The sequence below is a fragment of the Octopus bimaculoides genome, chromosome 8, assembly GCF_046866305.1.
Source record: "Octopus bimaculoides isolate indiv1 chromosome 8, ASM4686630v1, whole genome shotgun sequence".
Classification (NCBI taxonomy): Eukaryota; Metazoa; Mollusca; class Cephalopoda; order Octopoda; family Octopodidae; genus Octopus; species Octopus bimaculoides.
In genome coordinates, this window is record NC_142935.1 from 14474814 (window position 1) to 14490978 (window position 16165).

The 16165-nt window shown below is 34.6% G+C and overlaps 1 protein-coding gene across 6 annotated transcripts in view; it reads left to right on the forward strand.

The window, feature by feature from the left end:
• Window positions 1-16165, forward strand: part of LOC106879196 (ras-related protein Rab-3) — a 243662-nt gene that overhangs the window by 80425 nt on the left and 147072 nt on the right. The gene's annotated exons all lie outside the window — the stretch shown is intronic.

A 16165-nucleotide genomic window follows, 5' to 3' on the forward strand; every position in this document is an offset into this window, starting at 1 on the left:
ATTGCTGCAATAAAGTATCTTCAATGCATTGATTTTGAGCTCTATCTTTTAAGAGACATATATATATATATACATACAAAAACTCACCTGTGAGCTTTTTGCTAAGACTGTTAACAGATACTATATATTTTGTAAAATTTTGTTTTATAAAAGTATATATTTAATATATATATATATATATATATATATATATATATATATACACACACCATATATATATATATACATGTATGCATATATGTATACATATATAATATATCTATAGGGATATATATCTGTATACATATATATATGTATACATGCATGTGTGTGTATGTACATATCTGTATGCTTGCATATAAAAACTCTGCAAATAATATTTCCATAATTCTCAATTTTTAATATGTATTTTCAACGAACATACGGCAGCAACTGAGACTACATATTGAATTGTAATAATGAAATAAACTGATGTGCTTCAAGAGAAAACAGCTGCGATTTACCTTAACTAACAACACTATATATATATATATATATATATATTCTTCTATTCCTTTACTCATTTCAGTCATTTGACTGCGGCCATGCTGGAGCACCACCTTAAAGGGTGTTAGTTGAAGAAAGGACTTGTTCTTTGTAAGCCTAGTACTTATTCTATTGGTCTCTTTTGCGGAATTGATAAGTTACGGGGACATAAACACACCAGCATCGGTTGTCAAGTGATGGCAGGGGGACAAACATAGACAAACTCATATATATATATATATATGTATATATATATATGTATATATATATATATATATATATATATATATATATGTCAGGCTTCTTCCAGTTTCTGTCTACCAAATCCACTCACAAGGCTATGGTGCCCAAGGTGCCATGCAGTGGGACTGAACCCAGAACCATGTGGTTAGGAAGCAAGCATCTTACCACACAACCATGCCTGTGTTTATAATCTGTATTTGAATGTATGTTTATATATACCTAAAGGGTGTTTGGGCTAAATTTGACAGTTTGTGTGAAAGCAAAAAAAAACAAAAAACAAAAAAAAACACAATATCCCATTCCAAAATAAAGAATTTTTTAAAAATCAAAAAACATCAGCTTGATTATGATTAGGAGATAACAGTTTACTCAAAGTAGCCACCCTCAGCTTCCACCTCAGCCTCAACCTGGAATGCTGAACATGCATTCCCCACTGTGTCCCTGAAAAGATCTCTGAATTCCTCCTTAATCTTGGTCACCAGCTTGGCTTTGGTGTTGCAGGCAGAGCAGTTGGTGTCTTTGTCAACTGTGCCCCACACTTTGTAATCAAGGAGAATTAAGAGGCCAGAAATTAGGGCTGGTGAAATTTAAAAAAATTCTTTGACAACCACTTTCGACTCTTTCTAGCGGTATGGTAAGAAGCTGAATCCTGCTTGCCACATGCAACCCTCTCCGGCTAATATTTGACCATAATCCCCATCATGGTACAGCTAACCCTTTTCTAATAGTCCTCCTAGTCACTTAACTTTTTCTTATCTGCAACTTTAGTCTTGATGCTATCAATGCTGTTGACTGTTCACCAATACATCAAGATGTTCCTGAGAGAAAAGAAAAAAAACATATATAAAATACTTAAATTAAGTAGCCTGAACACCACATATTATGTGTGTGTGTTTTCATACACTCACACATGTATATAATTTTATATTTGTGTGGGAATAAATTCACACGTAAGATATCTAGATAGATATATGCATATTAATGTGTAATCAGTGTTTTTCATACTTTTTTGGGGGGGTAATGTGCATACACGCGATCTGTTGTAAGGGAAGTAACTCATGTCGCCTTAATGTGAAAGCAACTGTAGTGTCACTTGGAAAATCATTGATAAATTTCTCAGAGCAATTGATTTTTGCTTCATTTTTTAATTTTAATTAAACAGATTTCGATTTTTTTTTTGTCAGCCATAAATGTATTTTTTATCGTGTTTTCTCTGAATGAAGCCTTCATTTTTACTTTTCATTACCTATAGGCACAGACGTGGCTGTGTGGTAAGAAGTTTGCTTCTCAACCACATGGTTCCAGGTTCAGCCCTACTGTGTGACACCTTGGGACAAGTGTCTTCTGCTATAGTCTTGGCTAACCAAAGCCTTGTGAGTGGATTTGGTAGATGAAAACTGAAAGAAACTTGTCATATATATATATATTTATGTATATTTATTTTTTGATGCAGCTTACTTCACAGTTTTTGCTGTATTGATTGAGAAACCACTGGTTTACCGTTAAGTTAAATGTTTTTAAGAGATTAATTTTGAAAGCTGCATTCCCTCGCTTTCGGTAAATATGTTGCTTATTTTTTGGTAGTTTTTGACTTATTTAGTCCCTCTAAGCATGAGGCATTGCTATATAGTTAATGCCCTTATATAAATTATATTTATGTATATGTATGTACATATTTATGTGTGTGTGTCTTTGTGTCCATGTTTGTCTCACCCCACCCCACCATCGCTTGACAACTAATGTTGGTGTGTTTACGTCTCTGTAAACTGAGTGGTTCTCTGTAACTTAGTAGTTCAGCAAAAGAGACTGATAGAATAAGCATTAGGCTTACAAAGATTAAGTACTGGGGTGCTCCAGCATGGTCGCAGTCAAATGACTGAAACAAGTAAAAGAATAAAAGAAAGAAACCCTACTCTGTATTTTTTTTACTTGTCTCAGCCACGAATTAAATATCTTGTGAAGTACAAATGGAGTATATATGTCCAGTGTTGAATTTATGAGTGAAAGAGAGACTAAAATTTTATCTTGTTTGTAGACTCTATTAAAATATCATGTGATGTATTTGCTAATTTAGTGTTTCAGATCTCTGGAAATCCAATACTCTTAGGCTCTTGTCCAGAAACTCCCTCCTCCCATCACACAATACTCCTGTTTTTAAAAGTCTCCTTTTTCCAATGCTCAAAATTTGATTCATTTTACTTAGATTTGGTATAACTCATTGGATATGGTCTCAGAGGGTACTATGGCAGGGTGCTATTAGAGGGTGCTATGGCAGCAAGAAAGTTGTTCTTCAAATTTAACTACTCTACCACAAATGTTTTCTTTAACTTTTCCATACTCGTTTTCCATTGCAAGACTTGCTCAAATAAGACATATTATTTAAATTCAAATTCCAGTAGTTTTAAGTTTCTGTTTCTTGTTCTGTACTTTTCCAGGTTCAGTTAAGAATATTTTCACTCAAATGCTTGCTTTTTTCCTGCTAGTGAACGTGTTCATGTGTGTGTGTGAGTGTCTGTATATTTTCATTGCATTTTTATGTATTTTTACACTGACATTAAATGAAATTGTAAATGAAGGGTTTCTCCTTTGACCATGTGATTATCATGGATCCCAAAGGTAATGTGAATGTCATATTGAAGTAATTAATAGGAGTCTGGGTAACTGACAATTTATGACAGTTCATTGTACCTCACCTAAATGATGTATTTACAGATGAGGGTGAAAATAATTCTATGAAAGCACAACCAGTTCCATATACATATATGAATGTGAGTATGTAATTTGGTAAAAGACATATTATATGCAATCATATATGTAGGCGTATAATTATGAATGAACACATTATTGTTCATTCAAATTTATGCATTCACACATGCACACACTCACACAATCGATTTTGATTCCTGATTGAATCTGTTTCACTTATGGCATTAATACCCTTGAGAAAGATTCATCTTTACTCTCTGTTGAATTTGTAGCTTGTGAATGTGTTATCATAATGATAGAGCAAGGAACTGTTTTATATCTAATTTTCAATATGAACACAGTTGAAATGTTCATGAATGTGTCGATATTATGCAGAATTGGAGCAAATGTTTTTGCTGTGAGATACTTTCTTTATGGCTTATTACTCATGAAGGATGGCATCTGCTTTTTAGTAGAGCAACCAAAACTATATTGTGTCTCACATAGAGAGATTAAACATGTACTATGGGTACATATATTTATATATAATAGTTGGCAATTATAAGACATTTGAATTATGGAACATAATTTTTACTCCTTCCTCCCACACGTTTACAGACACATATTTATCACATGGACATATGTGCATATATGTGTGTGTGTGTATGTGTATGTGTATGTGTGTGTGTATATGTACATAGTTGTATGCTTGCTTGCATATAATATATATATATATATATATATATATATATATATAATGTACAGGCTTGGTTGTGCAGTAAGAAGTTTGCTTCCTAACCACATGGTTCCAGGTTCAATTCCACTACATGCACTTTTGGGCACATGTCTACTATAACCCAGGGCCAACTAAAGCCTCGTGAATGGCTTTAGTAGATGGAAACTGAAAGAACCCAACCATATGTGTGTTTGTGTTTGTGCTTGTCCCCACCCCTATCACCTGACAACCTGTGTTGGTTTGTTTATGTCCCCATAACTTGGTAGTTCCGCAAAAGAAATCAATAGAGTATGTTTGTCTTTGTGTCTGCATTTGCCTACCCCTACCACTACCATATGACAACTGGTGTCAGTGTATTTATGTCCCCATAACTTAGCAGTTTGGTAAAAGAGACTGATAGAATAAGTATCAGGCTTTAAAGAATATGTACTGTGGTCAATTTGTTCAACTAAAATTCTTCAAGGCAGTACCCCAGCATAGCCAAAGTCTAATGACTGGAACAAGTAAGACATAAAAGATCTCATTCTGGTAGTTATATGAAGTGGTATTAAAAAGTTCCCGGACTAGTTACATTATATTTACCTAAGTTTTAACACTATCTCCTTCAAAATAGTTACCTTGTGCAGCAATGCACCTGCCTCAGCATTCCTGCAACTTATGGAATTTGGTCTGGAAGTTGTTTCCCATAAGCGAGTCAAGAACCTTCTGCAATTTGCTCTTGATCATGACAACAATGTTAAAATATGATCTTTGAACTTCATTTTCATCTTGGGAAAGAGATGGAAGTCTGCAGGTGCTAAATTTGGTGAATAGGGCAGGTGTGGAAGCAATACCCTGTTATTTTTGGCAAGAAACATGGGTGGCGAGAGATCAGTGACAGGGTGCATTGTCATCGTGAAGAAGCCAATTCTTCACTTTTCACAGATCCAGTTGCTTTCACCAAATGTCCTTCCTCAAATGCTTCAAAGCATCACAGTAGAACTCTCAATTGATGATCTGGCCCTGGAGTCTGCATTCTCTCAATGCACACTAATGCAGATGCTGAAAAAAACAATGAGGGACATTCTTCTGTTTTGAAGTGCCAATGCCACTTGAAACATTGCATACAACTCATTGCCTTGTTGCCATAAGCTTGCCAAAGCATGCTCAGTGTCTCTGTAGCAGACTTCCCAAGTTTAATGCAAAATTTCACGTTGGTTCTTTGTTCCAACTTCCTGTCCATGACAAAAATTGCAGACTACAGCATACACGTGATCACAAAAACACCAATTTCATTATTTGTAGAGTAAACACAGTGATGTCACTTGGCACACGACCTCATGAAGGTCACTGCTATCTCTCACTGTGCACACGACCATGTGCTGTGGTCTATTGGTGTGCTACAGAACTAGTCTGGAAACTTTTTGATACCACCTTTGTATATATAAAGTACAACACAAAACGTTTCAGAGTAACATTACACTTTCTCATTAACATATTAATTGAAATGAGGATTACACAACGAATAATAACCCTGTTTAGCTCTTAGAGAAATAATTCACCAAACATTAAGAAATAAGCTAAGCTATGCTTTGCTTTAGTTTTGTTTGGGACTACATGTGCACACCATGGGGCACTGTCTGGTTATCAGAGTGGCAGTCTGATAGTGAGGGTATGTTATACTGCTACATTATTTTTGTCAGGTCTTGTTTTCGTAGTGGAAGTAAGTAAAATAGATGTGGTAAAGTAGGAAATCTGCTTTGAGGCACTCACTGTGTCTATAGCCTTTGTGAGCCCTGCAATGGTTGCTGTAGTTGTTGATGTCCAGCTTGAAGCTTTGTAGATCAATCTCTACTGGGGGAAACATTTGCAGAGAGGTTTTAAAAACTGATTTGGTGCATGATGGCTCATGAAATCCATGTTAGTATGGAAGAGCAAATGTAAAATGGTGATGTTTTAGGTAGTTGCAGTTCTTGGACTAAAGATTAGGCAATGTGTTCAGTAAGAATGTTTGGAGAGTGAGATGTTGAAATGACAGATAGAGAAGAAATGGATGCATTAAGTGAATCCAGGTGTGGCAAGGACCCTAATGAGACAATTGTTTGCAGTTGTTTGAACTCAAATGATTTGGCATGGCTGACTGGACATTCAGCCTGTTTTGATGACAGTACTTTTTGGCACTGAAGGTAAACACACATGTGTAGAAATATACACAGATAAACAGAGAGAGGGAAAGAGAGAGACATTAGAGTTTATTAATTGAACATAATTGACAAACTTTCTCTCTCCTCATACATATAAAGAAATATAGTTACACAAATAAACAGAGAGAAAGAGAGAGGTAGGGGAGGGAGAGAACAAGAGAAATATTAAAATGTCTGGTGTCAAATAAGTCAGCATCAAATCAGCCATACCAAATAGATGGCACCAAAATAGCTGTACCTGAATGTCTCATACCCACAGGAACACATTTCACTTATTCATTCACAGAAATTATTGTTCTGGTGATAAAGGAGACGTTGGAGGAAGTATAGCGTATTTGTACACTTGTGGTTTTATTTCATTAGTAAGTAATGGTTTGCCTATCAGTTGGTTGGCTTTTCTTTGGATGCAAGAACTTCGGGAGCAATTGGTGCTGCAGGTTTTTAGATGAGTTGATAGATTGTATTGAGGTTAGATAGAAGAGATAGTAAGTTTAGTGGTAGAATTGTAGTTGTAGTCTTATTAGATTTATAATGCAGATAACTCTTTGCAGCTTCTAATAGAAAACAACGATGTAGGAAAATATAGAGGAATGATTATTCGTATTGCATCTGAGTAAATGAAAAAAATAATAACTAAGTTTGGAATTTAAGTAGTGTCAAAGCAAATATTTATAAAAAATATTTTCTAGACAAAAAAATTATTAGCCACAAACATGCATTTCCCTTGTGGTTCGTAGCCATTATTCTCTCTCTTTTGATACTGCAACTGTCTCTGCTCTTCTAATCTTTGTGGTTGTAAGTACATCTTAATTAAATTAATTCAATATATACATCTTAGTGCTTTGTACTAAAGTATATTAAAACATTGCTAGATTCTTCCTCAGACTCATTTCTCTTGTCTATATTTTCCCCTCTAACCACAAACTTCAGTTTCAATTGAACACTAATCAAACTAACCTCAATATCTTTGTCTTAGCCTAGGGCCTTGCATAAAAAAGGCTCGTTTCTTCAGAATATAAATAAAATACAATATATAAAAGAATAAATAACTATATACTGGGTAACATTAAAGGGAGGAGGAGGAGGAGATAAACTGAAGTGCTGACATGGCTGTGTGGTTAAGAAGCTTGCTTTGCAACTATGTGGTTTGGGATTCAATCCCAGTGTGCAGTTCCTTGGGTAAGTGTCTTGTATAGCTCTGGACCAACCAATGCTATGTGAGTGAATTTAGTAGATGGAAACTATGTAGAAACCCATTGTTTCCACATATGTGTGTGTGTTTGTCTTTCACTACTGCTTGATAACTGGTGTTGGTTTGTTTACTTCTCCATGACTTCCATGATTCGGTAAAATAATCTGACAGAATAAGCAACAGACTCAAAATAAGTACTGGGGTTGATTTGTTTGACTTAACCTTTCAAGGCAGTGCCCCAGCATGACCATAGTTCAATGACTGAGATGAGAAAATACATAGAAATGTAACCGACTACACAACAAGTAACTCCTGTGACGCTTGCCAATACAAGAGAAGGAAGTAGAATTTTAAAAAGATGTAAATTTGTTAATATTTTTGTTTTAATACTTTAATATTATTACAAATTAATATTCTTTTGTCTGTCGGAATGTTGGAGGCAATACTCCACAGTTGACTGCATATTACTGTTTACTTTCTACCTTTTTAAATTCTGTAGAACAGAGGCCAGGAAACCATTTTGCTTTGCTCAAGGGCAGACACACTGCTAAAAAATAAAACAAACAAAAAGAACAATTTTATGATTGGATTACAGTCAATTATGCATTTATTTTGTAAAGATACAGTTTAAAGGTGTAAATTAGTTGAAAATGAATTGGTTAACTCTTTTCTGTTTTTACGTTTTTGGTTTTAAAAATCACAAGATTTTTGTATTTCATACATATAACAACGTAAAAGAAGGCAGTGTTTCAAGTAGATTATCTATAATGTATGGAAAGAAATTTATTATATTCAAACAAAATTCCTGGCATTTGCATTAGTTACTAAGCAACCTGTTAAATGTGTAGGTGTCATTTTTATTTCTCAAACAATGTCTTGTAATGTTGGTTGAAATGAAGTGGACACTTAGAAGCAATCTAGTAAACCATGTTAACAATTTGTTTTATTTTGTATCTGAAAATTTTGTTTCTGAAAATCTAATATTATTTCTAACAATTTTATGTTGATAACATAAGGATAATGCCAATTTATTGAAAATTTACACCAAATATATACGTTGTATTCAGAGAATCAGCATATTTCAAAGTGTTTTTATATGATAATTTGTGTTTTGACTTGGTTCAGGCTAGGAAGAATGACTAATGACTGTAAAATTCTATGTAAGAGAATAATATAGATAATAATAGTAATAATAATAATAATAATAGTAATAATAATAATAATAATAGTAATAATAATAATAGTAATAATAATAATTTCATTTGGACTTTCAAATATTAAAGACACATCTTCTTGGTTACAGTAATCAACATACTATGCAAAAGTGTTTATACTCTGAATCCAGGGCACATTTTTTTCCTTTTTACTTATAATCTTTTTAACTGTTCCTAGACTGAGGTATTGAAATAAGTAGGTGAAGTAGTGGAATTAATCATCATCATCATCGTTTTAACATCCACTTTTCCATGCTTACGTGGGTTGAATGGAATTTGTTGAGGCAGCTTTTTTATGACCAGATGCCCTTCCTGTTGCCAACCTTCACTTGTTTCCAAGTAAGGTAATATTTCCCCATGACCAGATATGTTTTCTCAGAATATTGGAAATGAAGGGCACTACTTGCATGATGGTGACACTTGTTTACAACTATCACATGAAGTCAAAGCATGGAGACAATAGCGCGCACGCACACACACACACACACACACACACACACACACACACACACACACACACACACACACACACACACACACACACACACACACACATATTCATATATATATATATACAGGATGGCCCAAAAGTAGGTTTACAGTTATCATGTAGGCACTTTAAATTTCTTTTAAAACATTTTATTACATTTAAATTTCTATCTTACAAACTGAAAAGGGAGCATGACAAAATTAACTAAATTACCATAGAATAATGGTTTCATATTTTTTCATAATTAAGATCTAAACTGTTAATATATGAATATGAAAGAGATAGTTGAATAACTGTACACCTACTTTTGGGCCACCCTGTACAATAGGTTTCTTTCAGTTTCCATCTACCAAATCTATTCACAAGGCTTTGGTGGACCTGGAACTATACTAGAAGACACTTGTCTAAGGTGCTACCTAATGGGATCGAATCTAGAATAGTATGGTTGAGAAGCAAACTTATTACCACATAGCCATACCTGTGCCTAAATTAATATTTAATTTAAATTGTTCTGGCAAGAACATAATGGATAGGAAAGGAGTTTTAATTACATCCAGACTATTAACCTCATTTTTAGTGTATAGATATAGCCATTATATATAAACCCTCTTAAGTATATATCTAAGTATATATAAGCCCTCTTAAGTAGCGGTTAATAGTTCATAAAATTACGATCTTCATAAAAACTCACCCCAAATGTTTAACTACTGTCTACAAAAAATGATTATAAGAATGTATTAAATACAGTAAATATAACTAGTCCATGGAAACTAGTGGTTTGTCAGCATTAGCAAAATCCTAATTCTTTAGCATTTAAGCTGGTCGTATCTAGCCCAAATATTCTACCTGTTTTATGTGCGAATAAACAAGGATTGTATTTCACAGAGAAATCTGAATGCGAAAGGGTTAATACATTTCACACATTTCAATGTGGAGAAACAAGAAAACTAATGTTTCGAGCAAAGGTCTTTTTTTGGTGGGGTGGGGTGGGGAGAGAGAGAAGTTAAAAACAACATTTATGATGGCACTGAAACTGAAGAACGAACAAAAGTGGAAGGAGAGATAGAGTGGTGGTAACCAAATATCATCATCAGTATCCTGTTTTACCTATGTATAATATATAATGCAGTGTAGAGCTTGCATGCAATGCATTAGATGAGGATTGGTGGTGGTACAACTGAAGTTTTCAGCAATTTGGTACTGTGATTTCAGGTTGATTCTGGTGGTAGTTTTTGAGATAAAGGACCATTTATGCCATCTCTGATGAGTGTTTGAAGATACTTGACTAGTTATGGTTAGAACTAGAGAGGTTTTAGTCGAAATGTTGTGGTGATTTTTTAATTTTTTTATCCCTGTTGTGAGACAAGGTGATACTGGTCAGTTACAGGTTGATAGTGTGGAAAGCAGAAGTTGTGAAGCGTTATAAGATTTACATGAAGTGTGATTGGAGGGAAGGTAAAAGAGAAGGATATTCAGTTTTCAGATGTGTACAGAGGCTATCATCACAGTGTCCAAGAAATGACAGCTAGGACATGTAGTAGTAGTGGTAACAAGACAAGAAACAGTTGGCTCCAATGGGCTTAGATGAACTGAACAGTGTGTTGTCAAAAAATATATTACCTTACACTAGAATACTTAACTCTATATTTGTACCAGCAATTAATCTATATACATTAGATTCATATACAGCTAAGAATTGTAAGGCACATTGTTATTAAATGATCAATAGATAGGTGAAAATGTATAGTTGAATATAAATATACTAGAATTAATATGTAGAAATTATTATTGTTGCATAGGAAAACTGAGTGGTTAATTTTTTTCAGCAAACCATCTTTGCTTTCTTGTTTTTTTTTAATTTTTTAACTTGGTCAAGGTATCGATTTATAGAAGATTTTTACAGTAAATAAGTTTTGAAATTCTGCAAGCATTATTACCATTAAACCAACCAGTTTCTGTGATATTCTTTCTGTATGGATTAGTCAAAGAAGGGAGAGTAGCAAACATGATCTTTGCATCATGTCTGATTCTTCTGGTAAAATCTGACATGGATGCTGCTAGCCACTACTTTGGTCTCTGTAAGTTGTTCAGATGAAAGTAGCTGTGGGTGGGTGTACCAGCAAATAAGGCAACCTCTGAAGGCAGCACTACTTGTAGATCTAGGCCTCTATCTTATCTGGCAGTGAACCTATGCTAGAGAACCACTTCCATCTGTACCCTACACAAAGAAGACACTGTAGGGAGCAACACATCAAGGTATTGAGTTACTCTAAAACTGGAAACTTAGTCTGAATGTTTGTAACAAAGTAGACTCTACTAAAAGCATCCATGACCCTGGTGTTGGTTGTTTTCACAAGAGATGTAAGTCACTTCAATAAATTTCTCACAAACACAGTCATAGCTCTTCTTCTCACAAACCACAATGTCCCATTGTCTTTTAATCACCCAAGGACTTTTGCCTCACCACTATCATGGTTCTTCATTTCACAATATGCTGTAGACACCAATGTTTCCTATCTGGTACACACAAGAACAAAGAAAAAGAAGAAAAACTAGCTGATTCTTTTGTTTTCACCACTATTTATGGTATAGATGTCTTTTTTATATTCCCATTGTATAATAGCTGAATAAATAAAGTTTTATTTTTGGCTTTTTGATGACAAAACCTGTCATAATTTTTGCCTTGCATTTCTGAGAAAATTGTCACTTTACTTGTTGCAGTTGAATTTTTATAAATAAGTCAAAATCCTTTATAATGGGTTAGTGTTGATACCATTGTCTGATCCAACAAATAACATCATCCAAAACAGACATAAAAGTAAAAATACCTTGGCTCATTCATAAGATTGAATTTTGATAAATATAGGATTGATTTGATTTTTAGGAGCAACTTATTTTCAAAGGTGTTAGTGGTATTTGTATTGAGATCTGAGAAAATTAGCAGCAATGATTAGACTGCTTGACTAAACAGCTTTTGCTATTTAATCTTCTTATCTATCTACATTCTGATTTTAAATTTACTAGGTATGATTTTGCTATGCAGGCACATATTGTACTGGTAAGGTGGTATATCAATTAAATTAGCCATGCCAGCTTAACAAGAGAAAATAATATTACTCATGTAAAGTTTAAAAAAAAAGAATCCTATTTAGTTCCAATTTAAAGATACTAAACACGAATAATTTTACTATTAAGAATCCAATTATTCTGAATATATCCCACTGAGCCTGAAAATAGATTTCTACATTGAAACAAAATCTTTTAAATGTTATTTCATCTTAATTTCTTATTTATCAATTTTCAAAATGTATCTGTTTGCAGCTATCATTTAGTATTTAGGATGTTCTTATGTGTAAGAAAGATAATTGCTTTCACTAACAAATTGACATACAGTTGTCAAAACCTGGTTAATGTATCTCTATCATCATTGATTTATTTATTTAATTTACATTGCAATTTGTAAACAATAAAATCATTGGTTACAGATTTTCCTATGGGACAGTTAGTGGTTCATTGCATTTCTATAATGAGTTTGATGAAGGAGGGTCTCACTCAGTGCAGAAGAACTGTGGCAAAAGATTTGGTTCAAAGATCACTAGGTTTTTTTCTTCACTAATGTTTTCAACATTCACTAATCTACATTGACAAGAGGGACTTAAAGAATCAAACAGAGCTCACTGTAAGCTCTCAACCTGGTGTGCGGCTATTGACAAAACCAGTGGTTAAGGCTAGGATATCTGCATTTACTTTGAATTTTATGTGGGTGTCCCCATCTATATATTTGTAGTTATTGTTGTTGTTGCATATTCCACATCTTCTATCTCCACATTCCTTTACGGAGAATACTGTTTCATTCTCTGATGTGAATTTTACTCTTTGTAATTTGTTTTTTAAGTTTTTTTCCTGGCGTTTTACTATTTCGCAGGTAGTTTTTGTCTATCAGTTTTCTCATTTTGGAGCTCTGTAAGAGTATTGGTAGGTTTGAGTGTATAACGTGAAAAATATTGGTTGTTCCAGGATTGTATGTGTTAATAAATGGAATAGTATGTTCCTTGCTTTTTTCTTTTGGAGTCCTAAGTTGTGTGATGTCTAATTTCATTGCCTTTGAGATTCCATTATTTATAAGTTTCACAGGGTAATTTTGTTCTTGTAAGAAACTTTTGAGTTCATCAAGTCTAATTTGGTGTCTTTGTGGGTCAGTTACTATGGTGCAGATATGTCTTGCCATACTGTATGGGATGTCCCTTTTGATGTGTGAGGGATGACAAGAGTAGAAATTTAAATATTGGTGTGTCTATTTTTTGTAAAATATGTCTATTGTGAAAGTGGAGTTGTGTATTTTGATGTGAATTTCTAGGAATGGTAGTTCATTGTAGCTGGTTTCTGTTGTGAATTTGATAGATGGGTGCAGTGTATCAAGGGTGTTGTGAAATGTTTGTAGGTCTTCATTTTTTTCTTTGAAGTTGTGATCAAAGGTTTTTCCTACTTCTTCATAAAGTCTATCTTCTAGATAACCCATGACTTGGTTGGCATATAAGAGTGCAAATTTTGTACCCATAGCCATACCTTTAATCTGTCGGTATATCTTATCAAAACTGAAGGCATTTCTGATCTCTCTCTCTCTCTCTCTCTCTCTCTCTCTCTCTCTCTCTCTTTCTCTCTCTCTCTCTCTCTCTTTCTCTCTCTCTCTCTCTCTTTCTCTCTCTCTTTCTCTCTCTCTCTTCTCTCTCTCTCTCTCTCTCTCTCTCTCTCTCTCTCTCTCTCTCTCTCTCTCTCTCTCTCTCTCTCTCTCTCTCTCTCTCTCTCCCTTAACCTTGTATTTCCCCTACAGCAAGACACCTATTTCTGTCTCACTACAACCTTGTGTCACATCATCTGACACAAGATCACCTCCTCCAATGCCTTCTCCTCTCTTGAAAGTTTTTTTTTTCTTGTCTTGGAAGTACTTGGTGACCCTGTCAGTGCAGGTGACACTTAAAAGCACCCAGTCCACACTGTAAAGTGGTTGGTGTTTGGAAGGGCATCCAGCTGTAAAAACCTTGCCAAAACTGACCTCGCCTGTGCTTGTACCACGTAAAAGCACTAAGTCCTCTCTACTGGGTGGTTGGTATTAGGAAGGACATCCAGCTGTAAAAGTCTTGTCAAAACAGTTACAGAAGTCTGGTGCAGGCTTTTGCCTGGCCAGCTCTTGGGAAACTGTCCCACCCATGCTAGCATGGACAGTGGACATTAATCAAGGATGATGATAATGAATGATATATATATATATATATATATATATATATATATATATATATATATATATATATATATATATATATATATATATATAAAGCATAGGCATTGTTGTGTGGTTAAAAAGCTTGCTTATAAACTACATGGTTTTTGTTTCAATCCCACTGTGTGGCACCTGGGCAAATGTCTCCTGGATTATCCTTGGGTTGACTGAAGCCTTCTGATTGGATTTGGTGGGCCAAAGTTCTTGTGTGAATGCATGTATATGGAAGTGCTTGTGCCACCTTTAATATGAACTTAATCATTGTCATAGTTGTTTTAACATTCACTTCGCTATATTGGCATGGGTCAAACTAAATTTGAGGCAGATTTTCTATGGCTCAGTAGTTTTCCTGTCATCAACCCTCACCCCAAACAAAGTAATATTTCTTACTGACTGGACATGTTTTCATGGAAGATTAGAAATGAACGACACTATTTGTATGATGGTAAAACTCTTTTTTATAACTATCATTGCAAGGTCAAACTAAAGACACACAGACGATAAGCTTCTTTCAATTTCTCTGTTTGAAAATCCACTCACAAGGCCTTGATCAGTCTGGGACTACAGTAGAAAACACTTGCCAAAGATACAATGCAATGAGTTGAACCTAAAACCATGTGCTTGGAATCAAACTTCTTAACCACACAGCCATGTATATACCGAGCTTTTGCACTGTTTCTGTCTACCAAATTTCACTCGTAAGATATTGGTTAATTTAAAGCTGTGGCAAAAGACACTTGCCCAAGATACCATGCAGTGGTATCAAATTGGAACCATATGGTTATAAAGCAAGTTTTTTAACCACTCAGCCATGCCTATGCTCATCTGTTTCCAGTATTGATTGCAAACAGGTTTTTCAGAAAGCTGTTCTTCACCATGATATCTCCTGTCAGTTTTAAGCTTATCCTTCATAAGTACATTGTTGCTAACTTGAATATGCTTAAATAGGCATCTTAACAACAGCAACATGTTGATATGTAATTTTGCTACTATAAGTATCATCATACTGAAATCCTTCTGAAATTCACGATATTGACTTAACTGTTGCTATTAGCAACAAACTAGAAGCAATTCTTTTATTGATTGATCTCTCTGTCACTTTTGATATTGTTGTTGGTTGAGATACTGTAATGTATATTCTCTTTTGTCTATATTTTTACTTCAAAGTGCTTACACACACGCACGCACGCACGCACGCACGCACGCACGCACACACACACACACACACACACACACACACACACACACACACACACACACACACACACACACACACACACACACACACACACACACACACACACACACATGCATGCACGCACTGAAAAAATGCCATTCACAGTGGGTCATTTTTTGAAGTCATTTTTTTATCTTTTGTCTTTCACTTGTATCAGTCATTGGATTGCAGCCATGCTGGGACACTGCCTTAAAGACTTTTAGTCACACAAATTAACAACAGTATTTAAGTCTAGTACTGTCGTATGTGTGTGATCACCACTTGACAACCAATGTTCATTTGTTTATATTCCCATAACTTAGTGGTTCAGTGAAAGAGACCAATAGAATTACCAGTCTCTTTTGCCTAACCACTAAATTATGGGAATGTAAGCAAACGAACACTGGTTATCAAGTGGTGATGG